The sequence below is a fragment of the Mustelus asterias genome, chromosome 1, assembly GCF_964213995.1.
Source record: "Mustelus asterias chromosome 1, sMusAst1.hap1.1, whole genome shotgun sequence".
NCBI lineage: Eukaryota > Metazoa > Chordata > Chondrichthyes > Carcharhiniformes > Triakidae > Mustelus > Mustelus asterias.
Window position 1 is genome coordinate 177,496,281 of NC_135801.1, and position 13,977 is coordinate 177,510,257.

General features: G+C 45.2%; 1 non-coding gene across 1 annotated transcript; it reads right to left on the reverse strand.

The window, feature by feature from the left end:
- Positions 1-866: 866 nt before the first annotated feature.
- On the reverse strand, positions 867-939 carry trnak-cuu (transfer RNA lysine (anticodon CUU)). Its single transcript has one exon. It is a non-coding gene; the product is annotated as a tRNA-Lys (tRNA).
- Positions 940-13,977: the final 13,038 nt, after the last annotated feature.

The window sequence follows — 13,977 nt, forward strand, 5'->3', positions numbered from 1 at the left end:
CGGATTCAATTCCGGCCTCGGGTCACTGTCTGTGTGGAGTTTGCATGTTCTCCCTGTGTCTGCGTGGGTTTCCTCCGGGTGCTCTGGTTTCCTTCCACAGTTCAAAAGACGTGCATGTTGGGTGGATTGGCCATGCTAAATTGCCCCATAGCGCCCCAACATGTATGGGTTAGAGGAATTGGCCATGGAGTTATGGGGATGGTGGGGGATGAGCCTGGGAAAGAGGCCGTTTCAGAGAGTCAGTACCGACTCGATGGGCCGAATAGCTTCCTTCTGCATTGTAGGGATTCTATGGTTCCTTGTGAATAATCCATCCTCTGACCTTAATTGCACTAAATTACTGGCTATTCAGCTGGCCTTCCTGATTGCCACATTCGCTGTTATTGTTGTCCTTTGGTGGCAACTGAGAAAAAATTTCACTTCCCTTTTTGAGCCAATTTTCAAAATCAGGCACAAGGTATATGTATTTTCACAATGTGGAAATTATTAATTTAGTTCACCTAATCCCTAGAATAATATTCATCAAGTGACATCTCGTGTGGCCTGTGGAAGGCCCATGGCTTCCAAAAGTTTAAGTTTATCAAAGTCACAAGTAGGCTTACATTAACATTGCGATGAAGTTACTGCGAAAATCCCCAAGTCGCCAACTCTGGTGCCTGTTGAGGTACAGTGAGGGAGAATTTAGTATGGCCAATGCACCTAACCAGCACGTCTTTCGGACTGTGGGAGGAAACTGGAGCACCCGGAGGAAATCCACGCGGACAACGTGCAAACTCCACACAGTGACCCAAGCCGGGAATCAAACCGGGATTCCTGATGCTATGAGGCAGCAGTGCTGACCACTGTGTGACTGTGCCACACAATGGCACTCAACATGGGGCTCGAACCTACGACCCTGAGAGAAAGAGTCTCATGCTCTACCGACTGAGCTAGCCGGGCTACTAAAATTTGGCATGAAAGGCTGTTACTTCTGCTTAAATTGTAAAACCTGACACTAGTATATCTGTGTATCACTAGAAATCTTTTGATGTCATTTTTCTGAGAGTTAGAGTGGCAGTGTCTGACGAAGCTTAACATTTCGTGGGAAGTCACTGGGGAGAGGGAGTTAATGAAGGACTCCAGGAAGGGAATAGGCACTAATGCTGATATATTCTAGCTAGAATGGTATTGCCATGTCGTTCTCATTTGGGTCTTATTTTTATTTGGATCTTGGCCCTGGTGTTCAACAATGTATTTTGTACCATTCCCATTGCTTGCTAGAGCATTTGGATGGCTTATAAATGTCATCTTAGTCCCTCTGCCGGGTGTTTTATTACTTATCCCTGCTGCTTCACTCCCTCGTTCTTTTCTTTTCGGAACTTGTTCTCTTTATTCACTGAAGCACCACACAAGAGCCAGTGAAAAGGTTGTGTGTAACGGTGATCTGCCAGTCGCCTGCCAGGATCACGTTCCTTTCCTTCATTCCCCATTGTTGGAACAAAAGCCGCAGCCTCTGGCTTCAGTTTCTGCGTAAGACACACAAGTGATTATATCTGCTCCCCTGGGGATGTTGCCGAGCACTAGAATGCTCTGAAACAGGCGCAAAGACCTTCTTCACTTCCAGAAAGTTCCAGTGCTGAAATCTTAATTTGTACAAACTTGTGGAATAAGGATGATAGAACAATATGTCAGAGAACGCATTTATCTCATTGTCTCTGTGAAAAGAACTGTCCGGTTTATTCCAGGCACATTCCTCTCAGGGCTATATTTTTTCATGCTTTAGGTATTTATTGAATTCTCTTCTGAATGTTGCTGTTGAATCTACTTCCCCGACCCTTCATCAGGCAGTGCATTCCAGATCGGAACAACTCACTAACTGGGTGGGATTTTCCTGCTGCGCTCGCCCCAAAACTGGAAAATCCCACCCGAGGTCAACGGACATTTCCATGGTCCGCCTCGCGCCCGCTCCGATTCCCGTGGCGGGTGCAACAGGAAAATTCATCCCACTGTGTCCTAAAAAAGTTTCTCTCGTCACCACTGGACCTTGATTTTTATGTTTGTGTCCCCTGGTTACTGAGCCTCGGCCAATGGAAAAAATTTCTCTTCATTTACCCTTCATAATTTTGAGCACTTTTATCAAATCTCCTTCTAATATTCTTTGCCCTAAGGAGGACAACCTCAGTGTCTCCAGTCTCCCCACATAATTGAAGTTCCTCATCTCTTGTACCATTTTACCTATCTAGTTCTTGCCTATCTAGTTCACACGGCATCGCTACTACTACAGTACCATTCTAGAGACAATGTCACATCTGATCATTTCTTGGTACCTCTCTTCACCCAAATCTCGCTTACCCCCTCTAAATCCCACATCTTATAAAATCGGTAGCTGGGAAAAAAAGCACGCTTCAAATTCACTTTCACCTGCACTTTCACAATCCCAATTATCTCAACATTTTTCAATTTCTGTTCAACCATATCCTCTCCTCCATGAAGTGTCGTAGCTCCTAATAAACTATTGCTTTCTCTCACCCTGGTCATCCCGCTGGTACAGCCCACATCTCCACTCTCTGAAGAGATGCAGACTTGAACAGATATGGCGGACAACTGGTTGAGCCATTCACCGCCAGATCTGTCTGGACCAAATCCAACACTATTGGATCTTTTTTTCGTCTGCTAAAACTGTTGACTGTTCCACAATCAACCTGGAATGCAAAGATAGCCCCTGGATTCATAAGAACATAAGAACATAAGAAATAGGAGCAGGAGTAGGCCATCTAGCCCCTCGAGCCTTGCCCCGCCATTCAATAAGATCATGGCTGATCTGATAGTGGTTTAGTTCCACTTACCCGCCCGCTCCCCATAACCCTTAATTCCCTTATTGATCAGAAATCTATCTACCTGTGAGTTAAACATATTTAACGAGGTAGCCTCCACTGCTTCAATGGGCAGAGAATTCCAGAGATTCACTACCCTCTGAGAGAAGAAGTTCCTCCTCAACTCTGTTCTAAACTGACTCCCCCTTATTTTGAGGCTGTGTCCTCTAGTTCTTGTTTCCTTTCTAAGTGGAAAGAATCTCTCTGCCTCTACCCTGTCGAGCCCCTTCATTATCTTATATGTCTCTATAAGATCTCCCCTCAGCCTTCTAAACTCCAGCGAGTACAGGTCCAATCTACTCAATCTCTCCTCATAAGCTAACCCCCTCATCTCCGGTATCAACCTGGTGAACCTTCTCTGTACTCCCTCCAAGGCCAATATATACTTTCGCAAACAAGGGGACCAAAATTGCACACAGTACTCCAGTTGCGGCCTCACCAGTACCTTGTACAATTGCAGCAAGACCTCTCTGCTTTTATACTCCATCCCCTTCGCGATAAAGGCCAATTCTTTTGATTCTTTTCTCAACTTGTTTTCTCGCATTCTTAAAACCCTCTCACCTGTCTCCTCCACCCTCATCTCTATCACCCTCACCTACTATGCTCCTTATACACCTATGACTATATGGCCAAATTCCCCTCCAACTCGATTTTCAAGATTGCTGATAACACCAACGTAGTGGATCGGATCTCAAACAATGACGAGACAGAGTACAGGAATGAGACAGAGAATCTGCTGAACTGGTGCAGCAACAATAATCTCTCCCTCAATGTCAACAAAACGAAGGAGATTGTCATCGACTTCAGGAAGCGTAGTGGAGAACATGCCCCTGTCTACATCAATGAGGACGAAGTAGAAATGGTCGAGAGCTTCAGGTTTTTAGGTGTCCAGATCATCAACAACCTGTCCTGACTCCCCCCCATGCCGACACTATAGTTAAGAAAGCCCCACCAATGCCTCTACTTTCTCAGAAGACTAAGGAAATTTGGCATGTCAGCTACGACTCTCACCAACTTTTACAGATGCATCGTAGAAAGCATTCTTTCTGGTTGTATCACAGCTTGGTATGGCTCCAGCTCTGCCCAAGACCACAAGAAACTTCAAAAGGTTGAGAATGTAGCCCAATCCATCACGCAAACCAGCCTCCCACCCATTGACTCTGTCTACACTTCCCGCTGCATCGGAAAAGCAGCCGGCATAATTAAGGACCTCACGCACCCCGGACATTCTCTCTTCCACCTTCTTCCGTTGGGAAAACGATACAAAAGTCTGAGGTCACGTACCAACTGACTCAAGAACAGCTTCTTCCCTGCTGCTGTCTGACTTTTGAATGGACTTACCTTGCATTAAGTTGATCTTTCCCTACACCCTAACTATGACTGGAACTCCACATTCTGTACTCTCTCGTTTCCTTCTCTATGAACAGTATGCTTTGTCTGCATAGCGTGCAAGAAACAATACTGTATACTTCACTGTATCCCAATGCAATACTGTATACTTCACTGTATCCCAATGCAATACTGTATATTTCACTGTATCCCAATGCAATACTGTATATTTCACTGTATCCCAATGCAATACTGTATATTTCACTGTTTCCCAATGCAATACTGTATATTTCACTGTATCCCAATACACGTGGCAATAATAAATCAAATCAAAATCAAATCAATAAGTGTGTGAACTTCTTTGTCACGAGGATGGCTTCATCTGATCAGCTGCATCTGCTACTTCTCTCTCTTTCACTGCTTCACTAAAGCTCCCGCCAGCCCTCAGCCCTGAACCTGTACCTTTCTCCAGTTTCTCTCCTATCTCTTCTCATGCCCTCTTGGAGCTCGTCTTGACCATGAGACCCGCCTCCTCCTCTCTTGATCTTATCTGCACTAAACTATTGGCTATTCAGCTTGCCTTCCTGGCTCCCATATTAGCTGCTATTGTTAATGGTTCTCTTAGACATCAACACCCCCACCCACACTCCCCTTCTCCAAATTTACTGTCCTCTCTTCAAAAATATTCACCCCATCTCCAACTCCTTTCTTCTCCAAAGTCCTTGAATGTGTTGTTGCCTCCCAAAGCCTTGGCCATCTTTCTGGGAAGTCCAAATTCGAATTCCTCCAATCGGGTTGTGAGCTCAGCCAAAAATCTGTCACCTGTGTCCTAACTCGCACCAAATGCTCCTCCCCTATCACCCCCGTACTTACCCACCTAAATTGGCTAGTGGTCATTCGTGCTTCCAAATCCCTCCATGGTTCCAACATTCCCTATCTCTGTAATCACCTCAAGCGCCACAGCTCTCAGATATGTATGCTCCTTCAATTCTGGCCTCGTTGGCCATTACCAGTTGGGATGGCTCCATCGTTCGTGGCTGTGCCTTCAGCTGCCAAGGCCCTAACCTCTGAAATTCCCACCCTAAACCCCTCTGCCTCACTACCTTTCTCTCCTCCTTTAAGCCGCTCCTTAAAACCTACTTCTTTGATCAAACTTTGGGTCTTGTGTTCTAATTTTTCCTTGTGTGGCTTGGTCTCAAATATTGTTTGATAAGGATTTTATGAAGGGCCTTGGAAAGCTTTACTCTGCTAAAAGTGCTATATAAATGAAATGATTGAAGTATATAAGATCCTGAATGGTATTGGCAAGGTAGATGTGGAAATGATGTTTCTTCTTGTGGGTGAGTCCAGAAGTAGGGAGCACTCCTTTAAAATTGTCCTTATAGGGCAGGGATGAGGAGAATTTCTTTCTCTGAGGGTTATGTGACTTTGGAACTCTGTCCAGAAGGTGGCGGCGGCAGGATCTCTGAATTTTATAAGGTAGAGGTAGATAGATTCTTATTGGGCAAGGGAATGTGGACGCAATGCAAACTGATCAACCATAATCTTATTAAATGGCAGATCAGACTCGAGGGCCAAATGGCCTACTTCTCCTATTTTGTATGTTTGTATGTAAGTTATTGTTGAGACATTGGAATCTGAAAAATCCTCCAGCTTTGCAGTTGTAGATTGCGAGAGAGGGGACAAACACTTCCAGAGTAGGAATCCTCACGGGATTGCTTATTTGAAGAGCAAACTGCGAGAAATGAATGGACATGTCAGTCATTAGGGCGACACAGTGGCACAGTGGTTAGCACTGCTGCCTCACAGCGTCAGGGACCCGGGTTCGATTCCGGCCTCAGGTGACTGTGTGGAGTGTGCATGTTTTCCCCGTGTCTGCGTGGGTTTCCTCCGGGTGCCCCTGTTTCCTCCCCCAGTCCAAAGATGTGCGGGTTAGATTGATTGGCCATGCTAAATTGACCCTAGTGTCAGGGGGATTAGCAGGGTAAATGAGGGTTACAAGGAGAGGCCTGGGTGGGATTGTGGTCGCTACAGACTCAATGGGCCGAATAGCCTCCTTCTGTACTGTAGGGATTCTATGATCTAGGATCTCTATGACGTGAATCACTCATGGTGAGGACCAGGTGCCATGGCCACGCCGGGGGGATGGGAAGCCCTTGAAGGTCCCAGCTGGTCGGGGGCATAGGTGAGCAGTGCCCATCGGACATTGTCAACCTGGCAGTGCCTGCTGGGCACCTGGAGATGCCCACCAGGCACCATAGTTGTGCCAGAGGCAGTGCCAAGACAGTGAGGCCTGAGTGGGGATGAGGCAATGACAAGGGGGGTATGCAAGTGGGGAGTTCTGTGAAGGGGGGTGTATGCAAGAGGGGGGGAGACCGGCAAATGGAGTGATTGGCAAAGGGGTTTGGGCATGTGCAGGGGGGGTGCGGAGGGGGTCATGATGGGGGACTCATTGGGAGAGTCTCAATGCCCCAGTGACGGTGACCATGTTGCTATGGAGGTGAAAGCAAAGACTGAGAGGAAGGAGTGTGACAGAGGTGGCCAAAGACATGGTCACAGAAATAGCTTTTCCAGGAGCTTTTGAGAGGTGGCAAGTGTAGGGGTTTAGGAATTGTGAGGCAAGAGGGGCAAGGGTTTTGCTGTCAAAGATGGAGTGAAGGGATGTGCGCAGTAGATGGGAGTCTGTTAACCAAGCGGTGAAGTGGAGCTGGAGAAGCTTGAGAAGGATGACTCCACAGGCAGTGAACCTCCTCCTGACCACTTGGTGTTGTCAGTCAGAATTTCCGTACTGCGGAGTCAATATATAGTGGCCTTTATTCTCATATTTACTGAACCTTCAATGTTTTAATCTGCAGTGGGGTGCTTACTTTGTGCAAGTTAATTGGTTGGAAATCACTGAAGAATGATAGAATCCTACAGTGCAGAAGGAGGCCATTCAGTCCATCGATTCTGCACCAACCACAATCCCACCCAGGCCCTACCCCATAACCCCATGCATTTAGCATTGGCCAATGGTAATTTAGCATGGCCAACCAACCTAACCCACACATCTTTGAACTGTGGGAGGAAATCCACGCAGACACGGGGAGAATGTGGGTTTGTACAAAAAATTTATTTGATTTGATTTATTATTGTCACGTGCATTGAAATACAATAAAAAGTATTGTTTCTTGCGCACTATACAGACAACGCATACTGTTCATAGAGTACGTAGGGGAGATGGGAAGGAGAGGGTGCAGAATGTAGTGTTACAGTCATAGCTAGGGTGCAGAGAAAGATCAGTTTAATACGAGGTAGGTCCATTCAAAGATCTGATGGCAGCAGGGAAGAAGCTGGCAGTTTCTGCTTATATTGTTAGTGCTCCTTTCATGAAATCAATTTATTTCCTTAACAAGTGTTCTTTAGAATAAAAGAAGACTGTTTTTGATCATTGAGCTGGATGAAGTTCCATAACCACATGATTTACATCAGATCCATAATTAGCCAAATAAAATTATGTGAAGAAAATTGTGAATGCATGGGCTATGTGAGATGTTGGGCTAAGATTTTACAGTTCCAAAACACGGAATAAAGTATTAGTCGTCTGTGCACATTAACAATTAGCTTTCAGAAGGAATCACTGGACAGCAATCGGAATGGGAATCCTGATGAGCACTCGCAGATGTTCCCCCTTTTTAGGACAATTCCAGCACAGTCCCCCCCGGGGTTAGACAACACAGTGAGATCAGGATAAAAAGCCTCCTGAGCTGTGTGACTCAGTACCGTAACACAAGTTACATTCATGGATGGAGACACCAGCCAAACTGCTCGCCCAGTCTGTTGTCATGTGATTACAAATAGCCAGTCTGGAGCAGCATTGACAGGAAGCCTATGGGTGTTGTCCAAACAAAATTGGAGAATAGGACCAAAGCGAATCTTCTAAAAATCAACAGACGTTCGCAGAACCCGAGAGCTCAGACAAATGTTAAAATTATTTTCATTTGATTTATTATTGCCACATGTATTGGGATATAGTGAAAAGTATTGTTTCTTGCGCGCTGTACAGGCAAAGCATACCATTCATAGAGTGCGTAGGGAAGAAGGGAAGGGGAGTATGCAGAATGTAGTGTTACAGTCACAGCTAGGGTGTAGAGAAAGATCAACTTAATATAAGGTAGGTCCATTCAAAAGTCTGACAGCTGCAGGGAAGAAGCTGTTCTTGAGTCGGTTGGTGCATGATCTCAGACTTTTGTAACTTTTTCCTGACAGAAGAAGGTGGAAGAGAGAATGTCCGGGGTGCGTGGGGTCCTGAATTATGCTGGCTGCTTTGCCGAGGCAGCGGGAAGTGTAGACAGAGTCAATGGATGGGAGGCTGGTTTGCATAATTCTGGCCATTCGTCCTTTATTTCTGTCGAAGGAGCCTTGAGAGTGAAACTGTTCAAAATATAATGCTGCACTGGCTCCAGCTGGGACTTTGTTTTGTTTACAGTGCGATTATATCAGTTATCTTCGATAGGGTTTCCTGAGTTTCAAAGCAGAGAGGAATTACTTTTTAAATAAAAAGCAATCAGCGAACTCTGAGAGAAATGTTAGGTTTCCTGACTGGAAGTGTCAGAGACAAATCGAAAGGCTGAAAATTTGCTTGGCGTTCTATTCTGAACGGAGCTTTCTGGATAATGATCTGCATCAGGCACACATAGTAGCAGGATGAAGAAGGTTTTTCAGCCATTTAATCTCAATCCTTTCAAAACATTCTTGAAAAATATTATAGGGCTATAGGAAAAAAGCAGGGGGAGGGCAGGAGTAATTGGGTAGTTCTACCAAAGAAAGAGCCGGCATACAGCTGATGGGCTGAATGGCCTCATCCTTGGCTGTTTAATTCGATGATTTGAATACCAGCTCTAGACATCTTCTCATTACAGCACTAATGATAAAAAGGGCTTGTGCCCTAGCCTCAAGCAGCTGTCTGGGGACTTGGGCCAGACGTTTGCATTGACGGACTGGGCCTGCATCCCATCGAGCAGCTCATGAAATCGCAGGAGACTCAACATTTTCTCCCGCGATTGTGTAATATTTCAGTTGGTGGTCACACCCGAGAGTTGGAACCTCACCTGCTGAAAATCAAGCTGGCCGTTTAGCCCATTAAAGGGCCGATTGAACGGAATTCAATGGCTCTGTGTATGACTGTGCTGCCTGCACACTTGTGGCATAGATCGTAGCTCATAGAACCCTACAGTGCAGAAAGAGGCCATTCGGCCCATCGAGTCTGCACTGACCACAATCCCACCCAGGCCCTATCCCCATGACCCCATGCATTTACCCTAGCTAGTCCCCCTGACTTGAAGGGACAATTTAGCATGGCCAATCCACCTAACCTGCACGTCTTTCTGACTGTGGGAGGAAACCGGAGCACCCGGAGGAAACCCACGCAGACACGGGGAGAACGTACAGACTCCGCACAGACAGTGACCCAAGCCGGGAATCGAACCTGAGTTTTAACATTCCTGACACAATTCTGCTGCGACTGTCTCCCAGAGGGAGCATATTAGATACATCAGCCTTTACCTGCCCTATTCTCAGTGCCCACCCCGCTGGTAGAGCTCAGCCTTTCACAGAGCACGTTTCACCATAGATGGCTGCTCATTAGCCAGCTAATGTGGAATTGCGCTCCGGGGTCGACCATGGCTGGGACCGTGTTTTGCCTCTGCTTCCGAGCCCGCTAGGTGCAAACATCCTACTGGTAAACATTCCAGGCCTTGATCTAGTAATCTCACATTGTATAAAAATAGACATGGACACACCTGTGAAAGTGTATTTATTTGGAATTATTGAATGATGCAGCTAGTTTTACCAAGCATGAACTATTCTGTACTGTTTAAATCATATACAAGTTCAACACAACCTTCTTGCTCACGTACTCCGCACACTGGCACAGTGGTTAGCACTGCTGCCTCACAGCGCCAGGAACCCGGGTTCGATTCCCATGCTTGGGTCATTGTCTGTGTGGAGTCTGCACATTCTCCCCGTGTCTGCGTGGGTTTCCTCCGGGTGCTCCGGTTTCCTTCCACAATCTGAAAGACGTGCTGGTTAGGTGCATTGGCCATGCTAAATTCTCCCTCACTGTACCCGAACAGGCGCCGGAGTGGGGCGACTAGGGGATTTTCACAGTAATTTCATTGCAGTGTTAATGTAAACCTACTTGTGACACTAATAAAGAAATAAACTCTATGCCCCTATTAACAAAGCCCAGAATACTGTCTGCTTTATTAACTGCTCTCTCCGCCTACCCTGCCACCTTCAATAATTTGTGCACATCTACACCTCGGTCCCTCTGCTCCTGCGCCCTGTTCAGGATCGTATCTTTTAGTGCATTGGGAGCCTCACCATGTTGAATGTACCATTCTCTCCTTCTCTCCATGGGCCAAACACTAACGCTGACATTAGCTCAATAAATGGGACTTTCAATCACATGTTTCTGAATTACTTTGGCTGTTTAGCAAATGATTTAATATTTGAAGAAACACCACAAATAAATAAGGTATTGTGAGAGGAGTGGTGATTGCCTAGAATGTTTTTTTAAATTGAGAACTATGTTGAGTGCATTAAAATAGTCAGTTGTTCCTGGTTCTCATTATAGTGAAATCAGACCTGCTGTCGGGTGAGGTCATGGTTACAAGGTGTGGACCTCTGCTTTGGTTTAGTGTTGAATGTGTTTGCGCTGCACAGTTCGCACACACAATTACTGCACTGTAAATACAGCAAGCTTCCACTTTAGAAATTCTTTTATAACAGAAACCTTAACGCCCTTGTTTGTATTGGTGCCTCGAATTAGCTTAGGCAAACTTAGGGTGGCACGGTGAAACACTGGTTAGTTCTGCTGCCTCACAGCGCCAGGGACCTGGATTCGATTCCTGGCTTGGGTCACTGTCTGTGCGGAGTCTGCACATTCTCCCCATGTTTTGCGTGGGTTTCCTCCAGGTGCTCCGGTTTCCTCCCACTGTCTGAAAGACATGCTGATTAGGTGCATTGGCCATGCTAAATTCTCCCTCAGCGTACCCAAACAGGCACCAGAGTGTGGCGACTAGGGGATTTTCACAGTAACTTCACTGCAGTGTTAATGTAAACCTGCTTGTGACACTAATAGATAAACTTAAAATTTAAACAAATTGTTTTTCAGCTAGAATCAGATCTCAATTCTGGCATATTTACTTTGCTTCTGAATACTGGAGAAAGCAATTCCAGTGAACTCAGTCTAGATTACCACCTACTTGGAATGAGGAATGCTGCAACACCATTGGTTGAGATCTGCACAGTTAGAGAACTGAGGGAGTTTAGAGAACAGCAGATTGTCCCCTTATACACTTAATGTGGGACCCAGCCAGAGCTCACCCAGATAGCTCAATCCTGGTCCTCGTATGAAGGGCACATGTGACTGCTCCATCTAAACAAACACTGCTGCAAACTCTGAATCGAGAAAAGGTTATGTGAACAATTTAGATGGACGGTGGAGGGATCAGGGAGAACACTTGGACTTTCTGTAACCCTTAGCTTTCTGCTCCTAACTCCACAACTTACTTTGTCTGACTTGGTGTTGGCTGCAAGCTAGAAAACAGATTCACGACTCGGTCCAAATTGCAATTTAAGTAACAAAACCATAAAAGAATTGCAAACAAAGTACTGGGACTCAACCCTCGAGGAATAGAATTGAAAATCAGAGAGGTTATATAGAAGTTTGGTTAGACCAAACTTGGAATATTGTGCACATTTCTAGCCTCCATATTACCAAAGATGTTTTGAAATTGATTTATGGGATTTGGGTGTCACTAGCTAGGCCAACATTTATTGCCATCTCTAGTTGCCCTTGCGAAGGTTGTGAGCTGCTTTCTTGAACCGCTGCAGATATAAAGTGGAGAAGGTACAAAGAAGATTTGTAAGTACTGAGAAGTTCAAAATATCAGGAAAGACCTTTCTCAACAAAAGAGGCTGCGGGGAATTCTGTCCGTGGTCTTTAAAATGATGAAGGGGTCTGATCGGGCAGACATGTAGAAAAGGATAAAACATTATTTATGTACGCAGGTCATGTTGAGCCCTGGAGCCGGTTGTCTGCAGCCATTGCCTATGTGACCCATGTGGATTTTCTCAATGATATCAATGAGGAACACCCTGTAATAATGTCTGCTCCGAGGGAATCAATGTAAATCTGTGTAGCTTAAAGTGATGCTGCTTGAATCCCTCACCCAAGGTATTTCCACTTCTGGAGGAGATTGAAAATTAAGGCCTTAAATACAAGATTATCACTAATAGGTCCTTTGTAAGCTTTCACTAATAAATCCAATCAGGAATTTCGAAGAAAAGGCCTTGTCCAGACAGTGTTCAAGATGTGTTGGGGCGAACAGCGCAGATGCTCTTAAGAGGAAGTTGGATGAGTACATGAATAAGCAAAGAAAGCCATGGCATAGGATTACATGATGTAAAGTGGGAGATTTGTGTGGGATATAAGCACCACCATAAACCATTTGGGCTGAATGACCTTGTTTCGGTGATGTAACTTCGATGTAATTCTAGATAGGTGAGCAAGGATATGCAGATGGACAGGAGCAAACCCCATGTTCTATTTTTATTTGTTCAGGGGATGTGGGTATTGCTGGTAAACCCAGCATTAATTCCTATCCTGAGCTGCTCTTGAGGAGCTCACATTTGTTATCAGGGACTTCATGCCAGGTCCAGTTAACATTGAACAGCAGCTGAGGCTGCCTGTTATCTTCTACCTTTCAGAGGTGGAACCTGAAGTGTGCCAATGACATTGTTGACTTACTAATTTACTGTTTAATAAACATGTTTACAGCCTAAAAAGCAGTGCAGTATTTATTTGACTTGTTTCTGGAGTTGAGACAAGGCAATTTAACCATGTGATACAACCAGGAAATCCAAATAAAATGATCAGATTGTTCCGTTCAACTTCTGGGCTCATGACAAATGATCTCATTATCGGGTATGTTCCAGTTTCCCGACAGTGAGGTCTCACCCATCAGAATGAAGTCAAATACAGAGCCAGATTTCCATGGCAGGCCAGACCCAATTCAAGGTGATAGGTGGGACCCAATTCTGGGATTCCTGTCCCCATTCCTGTTGTGTGTGATTTTTATGCCCACAAGATAGAAGTGCATGCGGTGTCCCACCCTTTCCCACTCCATTGTGGGAGTTGGCATTTCGAGCTACCACCTCCCCCCCCCCGCCCGCCCACTCCCAGTCCCGAGTTATTCCAGTCACGTCTGCTTAGGTCGATGACATGAGTCATGACACTTCAGAGGAGGGATAGGGTTAGGGTTAGAGTGAATCATGGGGAACCCTAGTCTGGAGTTGGGAACCTTTTGACAAGTCAGTTCAAATAGTGTTGGCTACCTCACATTTCATAACGTAATGCTGTATGATAAGTTAGATACGTATTTAATTTAATACCGTGATTAGTTGTTTAGTTATCGAGCTTTCTTTAGAAAAGATGGGTTATGATTAACTTGGAGTAGCATTGCAAAAGTGTTCAGATGCACTAGAGCACCTTATCTATCAGATAAGGTACACTTCCATACTCAAGAATATTGGGATTATTATTTTAATGTGAGAATTTCCATCTGTGATTTAATATTTTCTTTGATTGACAATCCTGTTATAGAGTCATAGAGTCATAGAGGTTTACAGCATGGAAACAGGCCCTTTGGCCCAAATTGTCCATTCCGCCCTTTTTTTTAAAACCCCTAAACTAATCCCAATTGCCCGCACTTGGCCCATATCCTTTTATACCCATCGTACCCATGTAACT